At 34.3% G+C, this 22,276-nt stretch overlaps 1 long non-coding RNA gene across 1 annotated transcript; it reads right to left on the reverse strand.

Moving 5' to 3' along the window:
• Positions 1 to 18,132: 18,132 nt before the first annotated feature.
• LOC135118548 (uncharacterized) lies at positions 18,133 to 19,726 on the reverse strand. The gene is made up of 2 exons (XR_010277663.1): positions 18,747 to 19,726; positions 18,133 to 18,381 (listed from the first exon to the last, which is right to left on the reverse strand). It is a non-coding gene; the product is annotated as an uncharacterized LOC135118548 (long non-coding RNA).
• Positions 19,727 to 22,276: the final 2,550 nt, after the last annotated feature.

Genomic DNA, 22,276 nt, shown 5'->3' on the forward strand with positions numbered 1-22,276 from the left:
TTGATTCACTACTGATTGATTGATTGATAGACTGAATTAGTTTAAACTTCGACTTCGGTTTGGGAAACGGATGTGGGACTTTTTATGAAAGAATTTGGGTTTGTGTCTTGTCTTTTTTCTGTAGTTACACTACTACTAGAATGTAAATATAATCTAAGAATTTTAGTACCTACCTTTTTTTTCACAGAATATTAGTGAAGTTTAATTCCTAACACAAAATATTAAAAAAAAAGTATTTACTATCATTAAGGGTTGATTAAACCTTTCGAAAACATCTGAAAGAATACAGAAAGATGTTCCCATATTCGCAAAAAATATATGATTTTGAATTTGTGACTGACATTTCCAAATTACTGAAACGCGAACACATAAATTGAGTTTCACCGAGAACCGACTATAAGTAATTTAATTTCTGAATTCAGCCCTTAAATAATTATTTAAACAGTATTTAATCAGAAAAAGTACTATGTGCCTTACGGTGACCATTGACACATACATACAACGTACAATATACAACTGAAACTAAAGCCATCATTACAACATTTACGTTAATTTCAGCACGTGGTTAAACCTCAATGTTTTCATTATTAACCCACAACAATGGTTCGCTGGAAATGGTTGAAACTGTAATGTAGTGCAGTTTATGCTTTGCTCTTATTGGTTACTTACATAGAGGTATATACAGTGGCACGCGACTGTCGCGTGCGCGTACGATCGATGGCGTGCTACCTACGCGCGCGCAAGCAATATGTCAATAGTTACTGTATAGGAGTGTGTAGTTCGAGTAGTGATTGAGAGAAAAAAGTATGAGAGATTAGCTTTGTTTTAGTTTAATTAATATAGGTTTGCTTTTGTTAGGAAAACTACGCTTTATGTTAAATAGTTATCTCTTTTTAAGTAGGTAGGTATTTAAAAGATCATCTTGAAGGGAGAGTTCTCATAGTTTCATTAGACTTCTATGTAGTCCCTACCATTAAGATCGATCTTCAGTTGTTTTTTACAAATCCTTGTCTTACGATATCGCCGAATATAGTCTGTGAGCACATTAATTCTACAAGAAAAATATTTCTTTAATTAGTCTCGCATAAACATCGATATTTTCAGCCCATTATTTAGTCCTGCACTTAGCAGTTACATCACTACCTCACTACTTTCAAATATAGAACAAGCAAATATGAAAGTGTATGCATTTCCCCATTCATTCACTCCTTCATTCAGTTCCCCGTTCTTTTAATAGCTTTCATTCATACCGATTACGAATCGATTTATAGTTGGTATGGATCACGGAGGAAGGAAATATAGCGGAGATGCCATAAGGAAAGTAGGTCAGGCGCCTTCTTGTAGGTCAAGCAACGTATGGTAGGCGTGATCAGTTACTAGAACTTACGAGACATATGGGTTCCTTGGCAAATCAAAACCAATCTGCCAAAAATTGTTCTTGATTTGATGAGATTTTGTAAATAATAAATGAGTTCCGTAGAAGGCATGTAAGGAGTTAGCAACTTTCCTCGTCCCCCAAAATATCCGCGTTTTGCCACGCTACTTTCTTAGGAGATTTTGCGATATGCCATCTCCGCTTTTCATTTTGTTCTCCATGGCATTAACACTTCCGATTATTTTCGACCTCTTACAAAAGGATTGTAATAAGGAATTGCCGAAGTTGGCCCAATTTTGGGTTTAGACACGCTTTGAAAGAGAGACCACCCCACATTTCTTGTAGCTTTAAAGGCTTTAAATAGATGCTGAATAAAATTGGTTATTAGAGCGTTCATTTCAAAGAATTTGCATGCAATTTGATTAGGGTAAAAGCAATAAGGTTTTCATGAAACCCGATAGCCTATAAAAGCCACATCGTAAATTAAATTAGAAAATCTTAGAAATAAACGTGTGTCCATATCTATCATTTATGTTTTTGCAACTTTTCCGTCAGTGTAAAAATGTACGAGCACTGTAAAAAAAACATAGTGAACTGTCAATAATCTAAACAAACATATATATGTCAGTCCAATATTTTATGCTAATTAATAAAATAACCCATGTTTCTTAATCTCACTGCATCCCATCTTCTTTCGCATCAACCATATAAATCCTTTGAGGGCAAACGTTCGATTTATCATCTCTCATCCCGTTTACATGGAACCGTTCTCAGAGTTTGTAAACACTCTTGTAAACGTCACGCTGATAATAAAGTGCTTGACCATGTAATTGAATGGTGCTGGAGGTCACTAACATAAATCCATAAGGTTTCCCGCCCACTGAGTCACTGTAGAGAAAAATATAGAAGTCCTATAAGACGGTACGTATTTTACTACAGTATTTTGGATGAGTATAATTTAAACTGTGACTGTTAAACTGTGGCTTATAATGTATTTATTTTATTATAGACATATTTGTATTTATATAAAGTAGGCAAAGACGTTTTAATAGAACCTAGGTATAACTTTGTAATTGTTATATCCACGTAAGTACTATTTGAAAAGAAAAATAGCTACCACCTACAACGCCACCTATAAAGGCCAACAAAATTAATTAGGTATTACTATTCTTATCGAATGGTAAAAAATTATCCTTCGCTGCGAAGGAACAGTCAGAAGTTATTGGGATTCATATTTTTTTAACCGACCTCCCAAAACGGAGGAACTTTGTCTTTTTAATATAGTAGGCCATCATTTATCGTAAAAGTTAAACAAACAATTAAAATACAACTTTCCCAATACTAAACCATTTTGGCATCACCGCCAACATCTTATCTAATAGAGCAACAAACCACATCACTATTTGTAGAGTAAATTCACTCTCTAAATCAAGCGTTACGCATTAGATCAACTCGTGCGCAGCTGCTATAGAATAAGAGTCACACGACTGCTAGTCAACATAGAGTAGGAGAGATATTAATTTACTCCTATGTTTGGTGTTTTGTATGTTTGGAGATGCCTATGTCCAGCAGTGGACTGCGATAGGCTGATGATGATGTTTGGAGATGTGAAAATGCATACAACATATTTTTATGTTCTTTTAACAAGCCATTTGCTTGCATATTCTTGCCATAAAAAACCCGACCAAGTAATCCATTTATGATAAGCATATTCAAAGATCAGATGGTGCGAAAATAAATTGTTTGCTCTCAGACACAAGCTCTAAACGTCCAGGAGCAGTTTTCTATTTACTGCTACGTCATTTTGATTAAACGCGAAAATAATATTGTTTTGGAGAAAACTTACTGAAACTTCTGCAGTCTTAAACTCACCTTTCTTCCTTTTGAACCCTTCGTGTTCCAGAGTGGTAACTTTCTCGAACAATGCCGGCAGAACACACTAGACCTTCTGTTTCCACCGTGTCCCACAAATCACCGTTTAAACTATTAGTAACCTCGTCCCGCGGGTTTGGCTGCACTTACGCGTTGGATGCGCTTTTATTGTAATTGATTGTAAACGCTCCTTGTATGAAGTAATCGGTTGATAACAGTTAGTATATCTGACCTCCTTCTTTGGGATGTTATTTTTTTTACGCCTGAAATGAAAAAGTTATGTATCAGAAAAAAATGTTTCAAGAAAATTTTTAAATATTAGCGGCTTCTTAAAAAAATAAAAGCTTATATTTGTGACTCTCAAAGTATATATCAACCTTTTTTGCAGGATTTGTATCTCTTTCGTTACTTTTAAAAACGTAATTGGCAGGTTCAAATACCATTAAATTAATGTTAAATAAACAAATAAACCACTTTTACATTTGTGGTTTAAGCTGTAATATGAAAAAAATAAACAAAAATGTTCAACAAACATACAGACAGTGTTGAGCGTTTTACTTATGATGCTACATTCTCTAAACTTAAAGATTATAAGAAAGATAAGCCTTTTCTTAGACACTCTATGAAATCTATGAAATCTATCTGGCAATCTATGAAAATCTACATTCTCTTAGAGAAAGTTAGAAACTTAAAAACTTAAATGGAAATATTTTCGAAACACATCTATAGTGGATTTCAAATTCTTAGAAACTCAAGCACCCATTTAACTTTTTTGCAATAAAACCTGTAATTTATAAATTGAGAGAAGGTAAAACTAAAACTAACTTTTTAGATGATTTGATGACTTTTTCAGACATATCTATTCTATTCTAAAAATGACTTTACAAACAGATAGACAGTACTAACAATTCTATAGACAGTACACAGGATGACCGCTACAGACTTATGAACAAACAGACAAGACAGAATAAGTTACTCCGACTAGTTGATAGTTTATGAGCAAGCTTCAACGTTACTTACTAAGCTTAGATAGTTTTGAAAATGGGGTCAAATATAGCTTGTTTTACATAACAAGACTTATGTTAATATTTGTGTACACCTAACATAGGATTTATATGATCTTCACTGCCTGTATTCACTTAAAATGAATGGGTACACTAATTTCCTTTCTCTTCTTCCTCCGAGCCTTTTTCCCAAACTACGTTGGGGTCGGCTTCCAGTCTAACCGGATGTAGCTGAGTACCAGTGCTTTACAAGGAGCGACTGCCCTATCTGACCCCCTCAACCCAGTCACCCGGGCAACCCAATACCCCTTGGTTAGACTGGTGTCAGACTTACTGGCTTCTGACTACCCGTAACGACTGCCAAGGATGTTCACTGACAGCCGGGACCTACAGTTTAACGTGCCATCCGAAACACAGTCAATGGTGTCTAAGATATACTTAGAAAGTACATACAAACTTAGAAAAGTTGCATTGGTACTTGCCTGACCTGGGATCGAACCCGCGGCCTCATACTTGAGGTTGGTCCTTTACCCACTAGGCCACCACGACTTTTATTTCTACTAATTTCCTTTCTATCATAGGTAAAAGGCTGAGTTAAATTTATTTTTGGCACGTCAAATTAATGATGTTATTTGAAAAGAAGACTGGTATATACTAGCGCTTGTTTTCTTTTTCGAAATAAAACTACCTACTTATTTTGTTTATTGCGATATCAATTATTTATTTCAATTTATACGTTGGTTTACTTTGTACTGCCTCAGTCAGCAAGTAAATTAAACCGAAAAACAAAACTTTTGTAAAAAAAAATTGTCTCTTGTGTTCTTCTAAATGCTCAACTATAACTCAATTTAATTACCTACCCGTATAAATAACAAAACAAATAATTCCAAAAACCATAACTCACTTCACCGATTTGTCCCATTTCGTGTAAGATCACTTAAATCGTGCATTGTTTAACCATAGACAGGTCGTACCAAGGAGGAAAGAAAGATGAGCGGAGATGCCATAAGGCAGGTACTTCTTATGGGCCAAGTAAAGTACAGAAGTCGAAATCAGTTACTAGAACTCACGAGGCGTTCGGATTCGTTGTTAAATGAAGACCAAGCTGTCAAAGATTGGTCTTTACTTGTCTGCCTCAGGATCCCTGTCACAACTCTGCGATCCTTATTAATACTTTTGTGCCGTTTCTTCACACTGGGAAAAGTGACAGCCATCCTGATATCAGAATGGCTGTCACCTTTAGATGCTGAATATCTTCAAAACCACGGGTAGCAATTGGTAGCAACTAATGGTAGCTGGTAGCAATTAGGTAGCAACTCTTTATATGTATTTCGAGAGGATCGAAGAGTTGTGTCAGCGATTCTGACGCAGACCTTTACTTATAAGTGATTTGGTTTTCAAAAAAATAGGTGGGTTCTATAGAAGGTGCATGAGAGCTCAGCTAGCAACATTCCTCGTCCCCCGAACCCGCAGTTTGGTGCGCTACATTCTTAGGAGATTTTGCGTTTTGACGTCTCCGCTAGTTTTTTCTTTTTCCGTGGGTCGTACCTACAATCGCCCACGTGGTCTACTAATAATAAATCAACAGTACGTCGGTTTCAATAATCCAGAGCGTTATTATTCTAAAACATTGTATTTATGTTCAACACAATACTTCGATTGGAGAAAGTTGGATTATGATTGGGCTTGAGTCACATTTGAGACGAGTTTTGATATTTAAAAATTGAAGCTATGCTTTAGCTGTAGCCACAGAGAATTAGTTCAGTAAACTACTTGGGAGGATAAAAACATCCTGCGAAATCTATACTTTTAAAAGACTATGCTGTTGTCGCAAATTCATCATTACCTATAGCATACCTTTTTTTTATAAACGTTCGACTCATATAATTAATGTTGCCTTCACCAATCTTTCTAATATAATTAGTAATATACCACTGAACACTCACTCTTGTCTGTAAATTAAAACGAAAGAAAATATTGACCCAAGAAGGCATTCACCCAAAGTTGATTATGAAAATGTTTTTATTAGATTTTAGAAAAGAGCCGATTTCTGTCCAAAATTAAGGCGAGGAAGTGGTCAACAATAATTCCATAACCGGCACGCGCATCTAAGGCGCCAAAAGGGGTCGGAGCGTCTGAGCGGGGCGAGGATAACAATACGCGCGCTAGCTTATAACTAAAAGTCGTAAGCGACAAAATGGTTTTGTAATTTTATTATTTAGAAATAATAATTTGATAAAAAATCCTACTACAATTTTAAAGAGTATGTATATACTCAACTACTAAAAAAGTTAAGAGGCTTTAATCGGTCCCGTTTGCCCATAATATGTGAATCTCTTTTTAAAAAGAGGTATGTTTGATATATTTTTCTCTGTTATAAAAGTTACCTAATCATGTTTCTACAACTAACAAAATAAGGTTTATATCATGAACTTTCAGGTAACCAAGTTGTATTTTGATCCGTTTTGTATTTACTGAGAAAAATTGACATCCTTGGCGCCAAAAATTCCAATTCGTCCAAGTCCACGTCGATAAAATTATTACAAGTAAGTGCATGCTAGCCCTTATATTTATTTCAAACAATACTTCGATAGAAACTGCACTTCAGTCACTAATGTTTATAGGACCATGATTTTGATATATTTATGACTTTCTGTCCAGTCTAGGTTTCAAACTGGTATGAACTAGATGACTTGCATTGATTATGAAGATATTAGAGTTGAATGCATTTGTCATTCTGATAACAACGACGTTGCACTCTAGATAAAAGGGAATTATTGGTCTTGATTTGAATTGATTAGTAATATAATTCTTGTGAACTATTTTTTATCATGATTAGAAGGAAATGTGCACTTATATACTACAATTTAGATTGCCATTGGATTGGCATACATCATAATTGAAAGCAATTTACAAGAACTTTATTGGAAGTAACCACTATGAATGAAACCACTAGTTATATAATATTTGGGACGAAAGAGAATCGTGGTCTTCATTCTCTGAAGTTACAAATACTTACATCCTTGTAACTTCAATGATATGAATTTATATCATTTTAACCGTTGGACAAATATTAAACCTAAGTTTAGCAAGAAGGATTTGTTTTTTGTTTTTGTTACAGCCTTTTTATCGTCCCACTGCTGGGCACAGGCCTCCTCTCACAAGGAGAAGGATTGAGCATTAATCACCACGCTTGTTCAATGCGGGTTGGTCAAGAAGGATTTAGACATAGTATAAAGATTTTCTTCAAATATGAAATAACAATTTTCACATAAATGAGAAAGAAGTTCAACCTTTATTTTTATCAGAAACAAGACAGACAGACAGCCTCTTTTTTAAAACCCACCCAACACCTACAAACAACATCCCACCTTAAAAAACAAAACACAACAGCATACAGTTTTAATAAAAGCCATTAGCTAACGAAAGGCCCATTAGGGCGCCGTGACATGCACTATTGATTCACAGACTCATTGTACTTGATTGATGAACTTAGGTAGGTACTTATAAACTTTCACCGGTACTATACTTGTAGATATATTATAGTTTGTATGTGTGTTTGTTTTTCGCAGGAATTGATAGACTGTTTTTGTAACGGTTTCTGCTCTTATTGTGAATGGACTGGACTGGAAGGAATTGTTATGTTTCCTTAATGAGACCTCTCTGCACCTATGCCTTCATGCATTACAGTAGTTGATTGCCTAAAATGCTGAAGTGATTTTGTTTGTTTTTGCAACTTAGATTGAGAGCCCGCAACTGGTAACTTACTAAGGAATTAATCTAGGACGCGAAAAGTAAGAAATGAAATCGTTTTACGAAATGAATTCAGCAGAATGTCTTTCCTTTTTGGGAAGTGGGTAAAAAATATTAATGAGGCTAGACAAATAATTAAAACGGTGCTTTGTTATATTGTAAACGAAGCTAAGGTACTTAATTAACGATATACGTCAAACAAAACATTTCTAACTCATCACAATAATAATAAGACACCTACATTCTATTGTTTGTTTGTATGTACAGTTTAGAGCGAACATTTTATAGCCTCAAATTTTAGAAAGATATTTTGGTCGTATCTTACATATGATCATGTGCACTATTATGTTATCTTTTAACACATATCCCTTTTTGTCTTTTTAAACTAATTTAACTTCCGGTAACGTAGTTGCACAATTGGGTACACCCTGTATATTGACAGTATTGAAAGTCTACAATAAAGGATTCTTAACGGTTTTATTCCTGTTTGTATGCCTTTCCAGTAGGTATGCAAAACTACAAAAATAAGATACAACATTAAAAATCTCTTTTACTTAAGCCCAATATACCATCACTTCTTATACGTCAGAAGAGCATTGTGTTGGATAAAAATCTTGTCATCAATAAAAAAAAATTTTGTGCTTTAAAAAAGCCCTTAAAAAGACAACCTTTTCTTTCTCCCGTCCTTTTTAAAGCCCAGCAATAATTGGTCAGTCGGTGCTTCTCACCAATTTGTAGTGGCCACTAGTTACCGTCAGTATATAATCAATTGTTATAAATAACAGAGTAACTAATGACTTCCTACGCGTCTGTATGTCTGTCACAACGTATCCACAAATGCTCATCCTATATATTGTAAGAATTGAAAGTCTACAATAATGAAAGTTTCTTAACAGTTTTATCGCTGTTTGTATGCCTATTCAATAGGTACATATACAAAACAGGTGTTCCTAACAAATAAGACACAATATTAACGATGTCATATACATAGTTAGCCCTATTTAACTTAATTTCTCATACATTTCACTAGTTCAAATCTTGTTCTTTTTAAAGCGCATAAAAAGACAAACCTTTCTTTAACCTGTCCTTTTCAAAGCCCAGCAATAATTGGTCAGTCGGTGCTTCACCAATTTGTAGTGACCACTAGTTACCGCCAGTATATAATCAATTGTTATAAATAACAGAGTAACTAATGACTTCCTACGCGTCTGTATGTCTGTCACAACGTATCCATAAATGCTCATCCTATATATTGTAAGAATTGAAAGTCTACAATAATAAAAGATTCTCAACGGTTATTTGCTGTTTTTATGCCTTTTCAATAGATATACAAAATAAGCGTTCCTACAACATAAGATACAAAATTAAAAATGTCTTTTACGTTCAAGCCCAATTTAACTTCATTTCACATACACTTCAGTAGAGCGAGTACTACATAAATATGTTGTTCTTTTTAAAGTCCACAATAAGACAACCTTTTTAACCTGTCCTTTTTAAAGCCCAGCAGTAATTGGTCAGTCAGTGCTTCACACCAATTTGTAGTGGCCACTAGTTACCGTCAGTATATAATCAATTGTTATAAATAACAGAGTAACTAATGACTTCCTACGCGTCTGTATGTCTGTCACAACGTATCGACCATTTTATTATACATATCCACAAATGCACTGTACATTGTCAGAATTGAAAGTCTACAATAAAGGATTCGTATGCCTCTTCAATAGGTACACAAAACAGGCGTTCCTAATAAGATCCAAAATTAAAAATGTCTTTTACTTAAGCCCAATTTAATTTCATTTCTCATACACTTCATATAAGCCAGTTTTACCAAAGCATAAAATAGATTGTCCTTTCTAAAGTCCACAATAAGACAACCTTTTTTACCTGTCCTTTTTAAACCCCAGCAATAATTGGTCAGTCGGTGCTTCTCACCAATTTGTAGTGGCCACTAGTTACAGTCAGTATATAATCAATTGTTATAAATAACAGGGTAACTAATGACTTCCTACGCGTCTGTATGTCTGTCACAACGTATCGACCATTGAGTGGTAACGTGTTGTGGAAGCGGCTTCTGTTTGGAGGGCTAATTTGTCTATATATCTATTACCTACTAGCTTCACCCGCGTCCCAGATGGTGGCAACAACTGTCCTATGTCCTTCTCCCGGGTCTAAGCTACCTCTTATTTTCAGCTTAAACGGTTCAGCTATTATATATCTATTATAAAAAAGTGGAAGGGTTTTATTGTTTGTTCGCGTTTAATGGGCTCCAAATCTATTAAACCGATTAATTTAACACAAGTCATAGACCCCTTGCCGTATTTTCCGCTGGGCCTTAATCTTAAAAGGACGATAAAACAACAAAAGATAAGTGTAAAAGCGATAAACTTGAGCACTTTTACTTATAAAAAGATTGAAGTAAGTGTTTCGACGTATGTGTACATACATTTTACAACAATAGTGATGTCATTTGGCTTCGATATCAAAAGTATTGCCTGATTGCGAAACATCGTCTAACTAATAGTATGTAATTAATTTAAAACCTAAATGTAAATGAAACATTTCAAAACTGATTCACCTATACTAAAAATAAAACCCAACATTAACCCTCTCCACACTAACCCAACCAAGCAGGACATCATTAACCTTCTTCAAAAAAAAAAGAAAAGAAAAAGAAAGCAACGCCACAAATTCTAAATGTGGACACTTTTGAAAAAACGTCGCCATGTAACGGTTAAGGATGCGCACGCGCCGCTAACTCAAACCATCGCTTTTTAACAATTAATCGTTTCCTCTCGGACTTCCTCGGAGGGAAATATATTTAAATTTAGAATAGATGTAAAGGAAATGTCTGATCGCTATTGGATGGTATAAAAATGTTCGCACGTCACATTTCTTGTTTGAGATTACGGATGCTCTTTATTTTGTTAACATCTTGGATAAGTCCATACATACCTACGTACATACTCGTACTTATTTGACTAAACTGAAAATAAGGCTGGTCTTCATGTAGGTATAAGTCCTCCTCCGGCGCAGGTCATGTTATATTTTATGCTTATACTCCCTTACTTTCATAAAGTATTTTTTATAGTCTTTGTAACGTTCCGACATGACTGGATATCAGCAGCAACTTCCAGACTTCGGAATGCTTTGTGAAAGTTTTTTAAAAACCACAAAGACTGTGACTTCGGGCCGTTTATCGAACCTGAGTACTTGTACACGGCAGTCACATTTGCCATTACTAAACCATAATATAGATAACAGTAAAATAAAGAGCCAATCTATTTACAACACTTATAAAATTGCATAACTTGCAGATAGCACAAGCAGTTTGCATTCAAGTCGCGTTTCTACTATCAATCACTATCAGTTTGGCTCGACCTTGATTAACGATGTCGGTCGATGCATTGTTTAAACAACAATTGCATATAATGTATAACTGTGTATGTGTAAATAGATAGTATGTTGACAGGTGGGTTCGAAAGTTTGTTTGAGTGAGATATGTGTTGTGTTCAGTGTTTGATGCCTCACGCATGTGCGACAGTGTTTTGTTAATATTTTTTTACTGTTGCCAGCTTCGTTCAGATGACATATAGTTATCGGCACGGATAATGAGCTCTCGGTTGCGCACTGTACACTTAAGGCAATAAACCAATAAATCACTTCTGCGCAGGTAAAGGTCAGGGCTCAATATCCTTGCCGATGATTACACTTATTTGATGAGATACTAGTAGGCAGCTCTTCACTAAGGTTTCACCAGCGTTCTGCGGGAACTTTTTGTGCAAAAAGTAGCCTATATATAACCCTCGTCGATAAATAAGCTTGTAAATGAAATAATCGAACATACAGACTGACGAACATTCCCCTCGTCCTTTTCGTCTTATTGTGATAGTTTTACAGATTCTTACGAAAAGTTAAAAGGTAGGTGCATGATTCCTAGTAATAGTCCTTATAGAGAAGAACCGGCATAAAACTCTACAGGCACTATTCTACTACTATTATAAAACTATACTTTGGCACTATTCCCAAAACGAAAACGTTGCGCATGCTTTAGGCTGTACTTTACTCGAAAAAGGCAAACTGCTATGCACACGCTGAAGCCGATTTACCTACCCCAAACTAACCAAGTACCTATTGTTGCAGCTAAAATTCATAAAGGGTTACCATCAACCCAGTATTCCCTGCTAATTGTCATCTTATAAACCCGTCACCAGTGAGGTAAACAGCAGATATCGGGCGAGCTTATTTTAGTTCACTATGAGGAAGGGAGGTACGGACGTAGATGTAGGTCGGAACTAGGGCTGTCAGGGGTTATGGGTTTTGATAGGTTATGGGGCATTTCGATGCGTTATTTGTTCTTGACAGGAAAAGCTTACACATAGCAAGCTTTGATTTTAATGATTGGTGAAAGCATTTAGAGTAAATTATACTGAGTTTTAGTTGTGTGCGTAGTTGAAAGTAACTGATTAATTTTATTTTTTTATTTGTATTCAAGTTTTTTACTAAGAAATCGTTATTTAACGTAGGTCTTTTTTAGGGAGCAGTATATGTTTTTACTGAAATGTTGTTATAATAACTGAAATTATAATAACTGAATGAGTTGTTGAAATCGGCAATCCAAAATGAAGAAGTCAAACATTTAATGCGCATAGGAAGGGCAGTAGTTTTTTGATCCCTACATTTATAAAGACTGAAGGCACTAAGTACCTAGATTCTGAGTGGCAATATTATAAGACCAGATCTGTACCAAAACCTAACCCTATTATAACAAGCAAATCTAATGCCACACATATTCACCTACCTTTCAACACACAACTGTGACAAAGTTTTATACGAGCTTTTAACGTCTTACGTAGTTAGGTGACACCTTTAGGTGACACTTATCCTAAATATGTCGTTTTATCTCAGGCCTAAATACTTTGTGGGTTACGACCACGGGCGGTTTAGACACGGGACGTAAGTATTATGTAATACAACAACAGAATCTTTAGAGAATATAATAAGGGTTTTCTTTATCAAGAAGTAAATAATTTACTTAATACTAATAAGTACTTATGTATGTGAAACAATGCCAAAAAATAAACAAAAAACATAAATATATAAAATAAACATATTCATACTTATAGGACGACGGATGACAATTTCCATTACCTTTAGTTTTGGAAAATTCTAGAGCTAAATAATTAATGAAACATAATTTAAAAAAATACCTTCAACAGTTATTTTGGTCAATGAACCAAGACACATAATAAACACAGAATGAACCAAAATACGGATTTTTTAATCTTAATTCTTAAAACTGTACTTACAATGTAATTTAGCGTCCCATTCATTGAATACACCAATAAATCCTTTTAACAAGGCAATAAAATAAAAAACCAGAGACAACAAGCCGTTTATAATAATGCCTTGTTTGATATTTGGGTCAGTGATGCTCTCATCTTGTCGATGGTCCGTCCCTTGCAAAAAATGTAGCTGTAATTATGTACTGCAATATGATTAATTTGTTGTGTTTGTTCGTCATCACTGAAATTGATTTGAAAATGGCTTTTGAGACGAAGTAACTCTGATGTCCAACACCATTAGATAAGGAGTTTGAAACCCACTCGCTTCCCACTGTCTGTCTTGCATAGATAATTAAAACTTTTCAGCGGATTTTGATGCGGCTTTTCCAAATTGATAGTTTGTGTGGTGTGATTCAAGAGAAAGTTTTTGGTATCAGTTACAAAAGAGTTACAAAAGTCATGCATTCGTATTTTACAGGTAAGACCTATAAATTGACGTAGACATCGTCGCAGGCAACCACTAGTTGAACAAAAAAGAAATTAAAAACTGCTGTATCAGAATTCAATTGCCGAATGCTGTAATTTCCGGCCATAAAATATGTTGACAATTAATTACATTATTCCGTCGGAAATTAATCGATGTGAAAATAAATTACTTATTGTTTTTTTGGCAATAAAATTGCATAGCGGTTTTCGTTTGTATTGGTTTTTGATAACTTTGAGTTTTAATTTTGAGCAATTGTTAATCCTGTAAAATAAAGATGAACCTGCATGAGTAAAATATTAGATTTTTTTTTATTAAAGTCTCGTAAAGTACCTATTGTACCAGAAACATTTCTAAATCATAGGGACAGAATGCTTATACTTACAGAAAAACTTGTTTTTTAAGATTTAGATACGCGACTGAAACCGCGGGGAAAACGGCCAGTTTAAAATAAGTAGGTTGTACAAAAAGCCTTCTAATTCGACGCGTTAATTCTTCAATTCAATACTCAGCCATGAGTTTTAACTATATGACATTATTAATCTGTAAAAAACCTAAATAATAAAATGCAAAGTGATCTGTATAACTGCTACAACAGCTCTTCACTTCTAAGAAGTAAGGACAAGACAATTGCATTCTATTAAGGCGATTAGATGCCAATTGATTGGTCAGTCTCGATATATACCTACGTATTTTTACTTTGTATATCACTAGGCACAGTCTTAAGTTACTTTCCTTTTAGAATAAATTCTTCTACAACCTCTTCTACTTGTTAGATACTTCTTTAATATTCTACTATTTTTCAGTGTTTTTACAAATGCTTTTCTGCACTTTCCCATTTATTTTAGCTGACGCATTGCTGTAAAAACTTTATAAATGAACCGAAAAGTCTAAGATGTAATTTTCTTTTCAGCTCTTATATTGAACAATCTATATAAAATAACGCTTTTATCTCATGTAAAGGATTTTTTTTTTGTACATTTTAACTAAAAATAAATTTGGTGTTAAACACACTACTGCAGTAGCTCGAGGTACTAAATTACTAACTTCAGACCCGAAAAGCAATTTTTCAAGAACTGTACTCACGTCCATTTGGACTACAAAGGTACAACAACCCACATTGTATCTAAACCCAATATAATACTAACACAAACTTACATAACAATAAAACAACAAAAACAAAAGAATAACAAGCTAAACTCAATGTACTGAAATACAATCCGTCTGCAATTCAATATGGCGGACGTTTGAAAGTTAATAGACGAAGATAAACAATGTTCTGACTGGCGTCTGATCACGCGAACTTGTCTTACTTGATAGAATTTAGTGTAACATTGAAGTGATTTATATCTTATATTTTAAAGCTGAAAAATATCGGTAAGAATTGATCCGATTTCGAAATCATTTTTCAATGTTAGGTGGCCCATGTGTTCAAATTATTCCACTACCTATATTGGTTTTAGATAAAGTAATTTTACCGTCAAAATAGTTACATGCTGTACCTAGATTTTAATTCAATAATAATGGCATGATTGATGTCTAGTTAATTACCTCGTCTACAATAAAATCTAATAAATTAATCAAAGTAACATTTTGATTCTAGTAACATTTTACACGAGTGCATATTATGACAGATGTTTGTCAGATTAGCTCGAAAACAACCGATATCCTGATAAGATAATAAAATCTTTTATTACAATCATTTGGCGATCAAAATATACAAGGATGTCTCACGGTCAGAGCACAAAATCCATTGACGCATAAGTTCTACATTTAAAAACTTTAGGCATATAAACTACGCAATGTATATTACAGTGCACTCATCAATGACCGTCCTTTGACAGCCTGTTATCATTTCATTGACGTTTTCAATCATCCTGTCATTAGATGACAGTGACGTCAGCCAATAAATCAAACAACAAAGAACTATAAAATGTACTTTTATTAAAATCTCCGGTTGTAAAATAGTTCCCGCGGCCAAAAATGTAAAAACATTATTCCCATTGTCATTGGTTTTAGTATTCAATCGATATTCTCTTACTACCGGCAGATTTTATCCAGATAAAGAATATTACTGGCCGTTGAGAAAATACAATCATTTGTTTTTTTATTGATTGCAAACTTTCGGCGGATATGCAAATTCAAAATTTTGTGCATTCGAATTTTTACGTCAATCTTTTTTTTTAATATCCTTTTTGGCATCCTGACATGTTTGATGGTATTCGAAAATTGAATTTAAATAACAATTTAAAAAAGCGTGGGAGTGCTACAATGCAATCAAGCTTTATTTAACAAATCGATGGCTGCATTCCTGCATTTTTTAAGTGCGAATAACTGTTTAAATATAACATAATTGTTTTTCTTCAGGAAACAGGATAACCGTAACTTTGTGATAGCTTGTCAAAACTCCACAATAAATTCTAAATCTACTACACTCGATTGCAAATTTCATTCCTGGCAATACTCATATTTTGCACATCAACATGCGACCAATATTTTATTAGTATTAAAATAAATAAATAACGAGTCATCTCATACTAGTTTTACATAGAACGTTTCACACGTTTTATCTAAAGCTTAGAGCATTTTACTAACTGGAGCCGATACGAGCCATCTCTGTGTATACGAAAAAGTTTGCCAATTATTCGAGCAGCGGTCGGTGAGTGATAATGATAACTCAAACTTTCTCCTAATTTTGAAACATACTATTCTGAAAACTTTATCAAAATCGGTTCAGCCAAACATGAGATAATCGCTCACAAACATAATATGCATACGGGTCAAAACTGAGAACCAAATTTTTTTGTTGGTCGATTGACAAACACAAGCATAGACTTCATACGCTGTCCAATGTGCATACGACAGAATAAGACTATGAGCGGCGCGCTGTCTTGCACCTTTGGCGGGAAGATACTGCAATGGCGTATCCGATTAGTTAAATGCTCCAAGCTCTAAATAGAAACTGCGTATAAAATCGTAGAGTTGACACTAACGACTTTGAGGAAAAATATTATTTGTCAGCTTGCAACACTGGACATAAAAACTAATGGGGCGTTATATCCGAACGAGACCACTATCGGCGCATAAAACTACAATGTAGTGATACCATGAATCATGTTTCTTTTTTGGGAACTCCCGATACTTAGGTATTGGTAATTGACATTTTATTTTAGGGTAAATAAATGAATCATATAACCTATGCAGGGGAAGGTATCATCAGTCAAAAAAAATAATTTAAAAAGCACCATATTTAGTACCTACTAATTTAAAGATTTCTATTCTTTGTTAAACACCTAGTTTTGCCACTATCACACTATATAAATTCGTCAAAAGTTTTTAAGTGTCCTGTCCTATATATTATCATAAACGTTTGGACATCCTACATCTCCTCAGCGGAACCAAACTGGGTGATAGCCAATTCAAGAAACTTTATTACTATACATTTTTTTCTCTTTCAGAATACACTCGGCGCCAAAGATTTTAGTATTTCACTTAATTTAAATCATGAAGACTTTTCTTTGGGAAGAGAAAATGTTTAGGAAAGTAATGTGGTCATTTTTCTTTATGATATTCATCAGTTTGATTTAGATATTAACCCCTCTGCTCGACAAGATTTTGACATATGACTTTACCGTTGATTCGGCGGGATATTTTGAATCGCGACATGGAAGTCAAAAATTTGTACTAACTTTCAACACATGAATTCTAAGTCCGTAATGCCTGATCAGAAGTATTTTAACTATAACTTTAGAGCTCACTTATTTGACAACAACGTGCAAAGGTCAAATGGGGTCAGGTAATTCAGAAAAAGATAATAATTACGGTGTTTTTAAGTCTATCGAAAAGTTAGGCATTTCAAATTTGGTGAAAACTTACCAATAAATAATCGCATCACTTTCCCAAACACAACACAAACGTCATATTTATAACATTTTCAATCCGTTGCAATACATTTCGTGCACTTATTTATGTTCAATAACTAAAAAATCAGCACATAAAATACACAATAAAAATGAACAATTTACAAGATCAAAGAGAAGTAGACTTTGGAATGGAGTATGTATTTTTTTTTTTCAATCAGCGGTGTGCATTCGATACCTAAATCGGATATTTATTATAAATAATCGAATACCAATTTTATATATACATACCTATTTTTTAAAAGCAACTTATTTCAATTTTATTTATTAATTTTAAATTATAGGTTCAATTTGTTTTTGTTGTTAAGAAAAAAGATATTTAAGTTTTATGAAAGTTTTTAGCATTAAATTTTTATATGTATTATTTATTTTGGTCATTTGTAAAAATTTTTAACTTTAATTGAATTTTTATTACCTATTACGGAATTTTAATTTATTCTTATATTATTTCTCAACAATTCTAAGATTTTTGTTTCGGCGGAGGGTAAGCCTGGTGTTCTGAAATATAATGCAATTTGTAACTACCAAAGTAATGTACTTATTTGATGATGAGAAACAATAATAATAATTGATTGATTTTAAAGTCACCAAATATTTTTAACCGAATCCCAAAAAGGAGGTGGTTCTCAATTTGGATGTTTGTTTTTGGTCGAAAGGGTATATTCCCCATATTTGTTATTAGGTCCAGGATCTGATGATGGATACCTTGAGAAATCGAGGGCAACTCTCGAAAATTGTAAGCAAAGATAAGGTTATAACTTGACACTCAGATGTATGTCTGATAACACTATGAAACAGTAAAGGTTTGGAGCTGACCTGATGATGGAGACCAGAGAAGGTCGAGGGAACTCGACAACCGAACTTCTCTCGTCTACATCTCCTTCACTGTTGCAGAGGCCTCGTAAATACGAATAATATAAGCACAAACACGAGAAAGTTTAAATATTCAGTTGTCGAGTTCCCTCGACCTTCACTGGTCTCCATCATCAGGTCAGCTCAAAGCCTTCACTGTTGAATAGTGCTACCAGGCAAACACCTGAGTGATAAGATTTCAACCTGATGATAATGGGACCACCTCGGAAGTATACGCTATCAAACAAAAAAAGAATCATCAAAATCGATAAATAAATGGCTGAGTAATCGCGTAACAAACATACGAAAAAATGGTCGAATTGAGAACCTCCGCTTTTTGGGAAGTCGGTTAAAAATAAGTCGGCGGCGGCCATCTTTCCTTCTTGGACCAGCTTTCGATGAACAGCGAACTATTTGCCCTTTCAAACAATAAAATCGTCATAAAATTTTGCGATAACTACCTACACCTAACTACGGCTCTCGTCAAATTGCTTTGCCGCTCAGTTAAAAAGTTGGAAGTAACGAATCGCCATTAAGTTTGGCAGGTCTACAGGAATCCTGCACATAAAACACCCGAAGAAATAAATAAGTCTTCATTTGCCGTCTTCAGAAACCCTAAAAACCGAAGATTATTTTATTCCGGCTACAAAGTATTTTCTACCACTGATTTTCTAGCATTTTTTTCAAAATAAATTTACTTTTCCTAATTTATTTTCAGATTATGGTAAGTATACAAAAGTGCAATTTAGTAATATTATAATATCAAATAATATAAAATTATTAAATCGATTCTTTATTTTAACGAATCGGATCATTCGATGCAAAACTTCTATCACCGTCGCCATCTTGTCTATGCATCTTCAAATTTAAAAAAACAACTAATGTAAACAAACATGGCGAGTTCGATCAGAATTCCCGGTAATTACGATTGGATTTTAAAAAGGTATATTTCTAACGGGATGCTAAATATGAAAGGTTTGAATGCGTAAAAATAATTTAAATTTATTTAGTTATTTTATTTAGTACTCACAAATGAGGTTTGATTGGAAAGAAAATAAATATGAGCGTAAATAATTAGGAAAGCATATGACTGATTCGCAGACCCCAATTGGGGTCTAAACCGAGCTTACGGTGACATTGATGTTCAGACCCCGATTGGGGTCCGCTACGGATTTGACGGTTAAGTTCAAATGTTCACCATTAAACTTTTAGTGTAAATGCGTATTGCAACGGTTTTTTAAAACTAATGTGTACTGATTTGCAAAAAGGGCGGCAATGTAAATGACTATATTAAAATAATTATTTTGTTCTAGTTCTTGAATAATACATATTACTATTGTTGAAAATGTAGTTTTATGCCAATAGAAATTGCTTTACTCCGCATCCACCACTGTCCACATAGGTACATTCCTGGGGAAAAACTTCTTAACAGATAAAAAGGTGCCATTTTGTATTAGTATGTACCTGTATTAATGTAAATATCAATATTTAAATCATATTTTCATCTATTAAGTAGACATTACATAATCACCATCCAGTAAGAAAACCGATTCCAGATTGCTCCTTCGTAAATAGGTACGTAGCTGACCCCAATATTATTGCACCCCACTGTACAAGCGAACCTTGGTCTAAATGTTTTGGCAACGCTAGTGGGGTCGAGATTGTGAGACACTAGATCAAACGACTCCCGTATCCACTTCACCGCCATTGACGACCTGACTCGGATAACAGCACTAAATGATAGTGATGGGATGTAAGTTATCGATATTATCGGCGGTAGGCACTGGCAACAACAGAGTAGTACCCTCCTAGTGCTTTATACAAGTCTCGAAATATGTATGTAATCGAATAAGGACATGGGTCACTCATTTCCGAACAATTTGCAAAACCTACCTAATGTAACGAGGAAGAAATAATATATGAGGTTTTTTAAGCTACTTAAACAACACTTTGTTAAGACATTTTTTATAAAGATCGACGTATTGTATTGTTTCTACAAAATAAATACAATACCTTTCTTTTGGTACCTAATACTTTTAAGAAAACGTCTCTTATAACTTTTGAAACACCGCGAATAGCCAGCAAATGAAATAAAATTAACCTAACTGCTAGATTTTTTTTTACTCAGTTTCTCAAATAAACAATCACATCTATCGATAACTAACAAGTCCCAACACTAACATCGGACCCCAGTCCACCGTGCGCACATTAAAATCGTTATTCAATTGTAGCACTCGTATTTTAGACCAATGACGGCACTCTATCAGTTCTATTTGCAACAATACAATGTCAACGCTTGTTTTGTATCGGGTTACCTATTCGCTGTTTTGTTTTGAAATGGTTGAGAATTTTATCGATATATTTTTTTGTTGATGTACGCTCTGAACTATGCAATATGTACTATTGTGTATGTTGGGGTCTGAATAATTAATAAACTAATTTGGATAAAATGATGTACCAAGTATTTTTCTGTAACCTACCTAAGATTTCGGGATGATCGGTAAAAGTCCGAAATAATTTATCTTTGTTAATAGCGAAGAAACCGTGACAATTGCATAAGTACTGAATTCTCTTATAACATTAAAATAGTAGAAATATTTCTAATCATAAATAGAAAAACAAAGCACTAGCTCTACACAGCCCTACTACACTAATAAAAAAAACTTCACCACAATAAAAACGCGGCAATTAAAAACAGAACTGCATTCACCAATAAACAAATAAACCAACAAACATTAAAATAAAATTAACGAAGTGTAAACAATTATAACGTAATGTTAATTCACAGTACACCGCACACCGACCGTTTAGTGCTAATTAGCGTTTATACGTAATTAGTATTGGTTTAAGGGAAAGGTGTGAAGTGGTGTTATAAAGCACCTTTTGTTTTGGCGCCAGTAGAAAATAGAGCTTTGACTAGTATTCCCCGCGTTTTATGATTCACCAGTCATTATCATCTGTGTCAGTTTTAATAGTAATTTCCCATACAAAATGAAAACGCAATCCGCCTTAAAAAACAACAAAATGTAGGTAAGTGCCAGCAAAGTAAAGTGTCAAAATCAAAAATCATTTATTCAAAATTGGCTGCAAGACAGCACTTTTTGAACGTCAGGAATGTACATAAGACAGCCCCCAAAACGCCCACCCTTCACCACTTCCTACGTGTTTTTGCTGGGAAGAAGAAGTGGCCCAACAAACTCCCAAAAATCTATCTTTGTCTATCAAATCGTCATCTGCCTAGCTTTCCCGGCTATGTTCCCAGCTTCCAGCCTAATCGGTTGCAGCTGAGCATCTAGAACGAGTGCCTCTTCAAAGCAGTTACCTCTACAACCGAAGCTGGGTCTGGTTGTCTTTTGCTGGCTTCATTTGGATATGGCAATATTTTGACTAATTTATAATCAGGTTACCGCTTACTTTCCTCCTTTTTAACACGCTTATTGTATTTAGGTACGACTTGCCGAACGCATCCAAAACGCATTGGAATCCAAAATACGTACATAATCCGTTTGATGGTACTTGCAACACAAAAACTGAAGAAAATACCCCACGTGATTTTTAACCCTATTACTTAGGACTTAAAGATGAAAATTGTTTGTGGTTTTAAGTGGAGTTATGGTGAAATGTGATCAAAATCCTTTTGTTCTTCTTCCCTTTGATTCGAGACTTTGATTTGACGTATGTGTTCAGTTTTATTAACACAATGTTTGTTTGTTTCTGGATCTCTTTTGTGTTTA

This window comes from Helicoverpa armigera, chromosome 23, assembly GCF_030705265.1.
Source record: "Helicoverpa armigera isolate CAAS_96S chromosome 23, ASM3070526v1, whole genome shotgun sequence".
NCBI lineage: Eukaryota > Metazoa > Arthropoda > Insecta > Lepidoptera > Noctuidae > Helicoverpa > Helicoverpa armigera.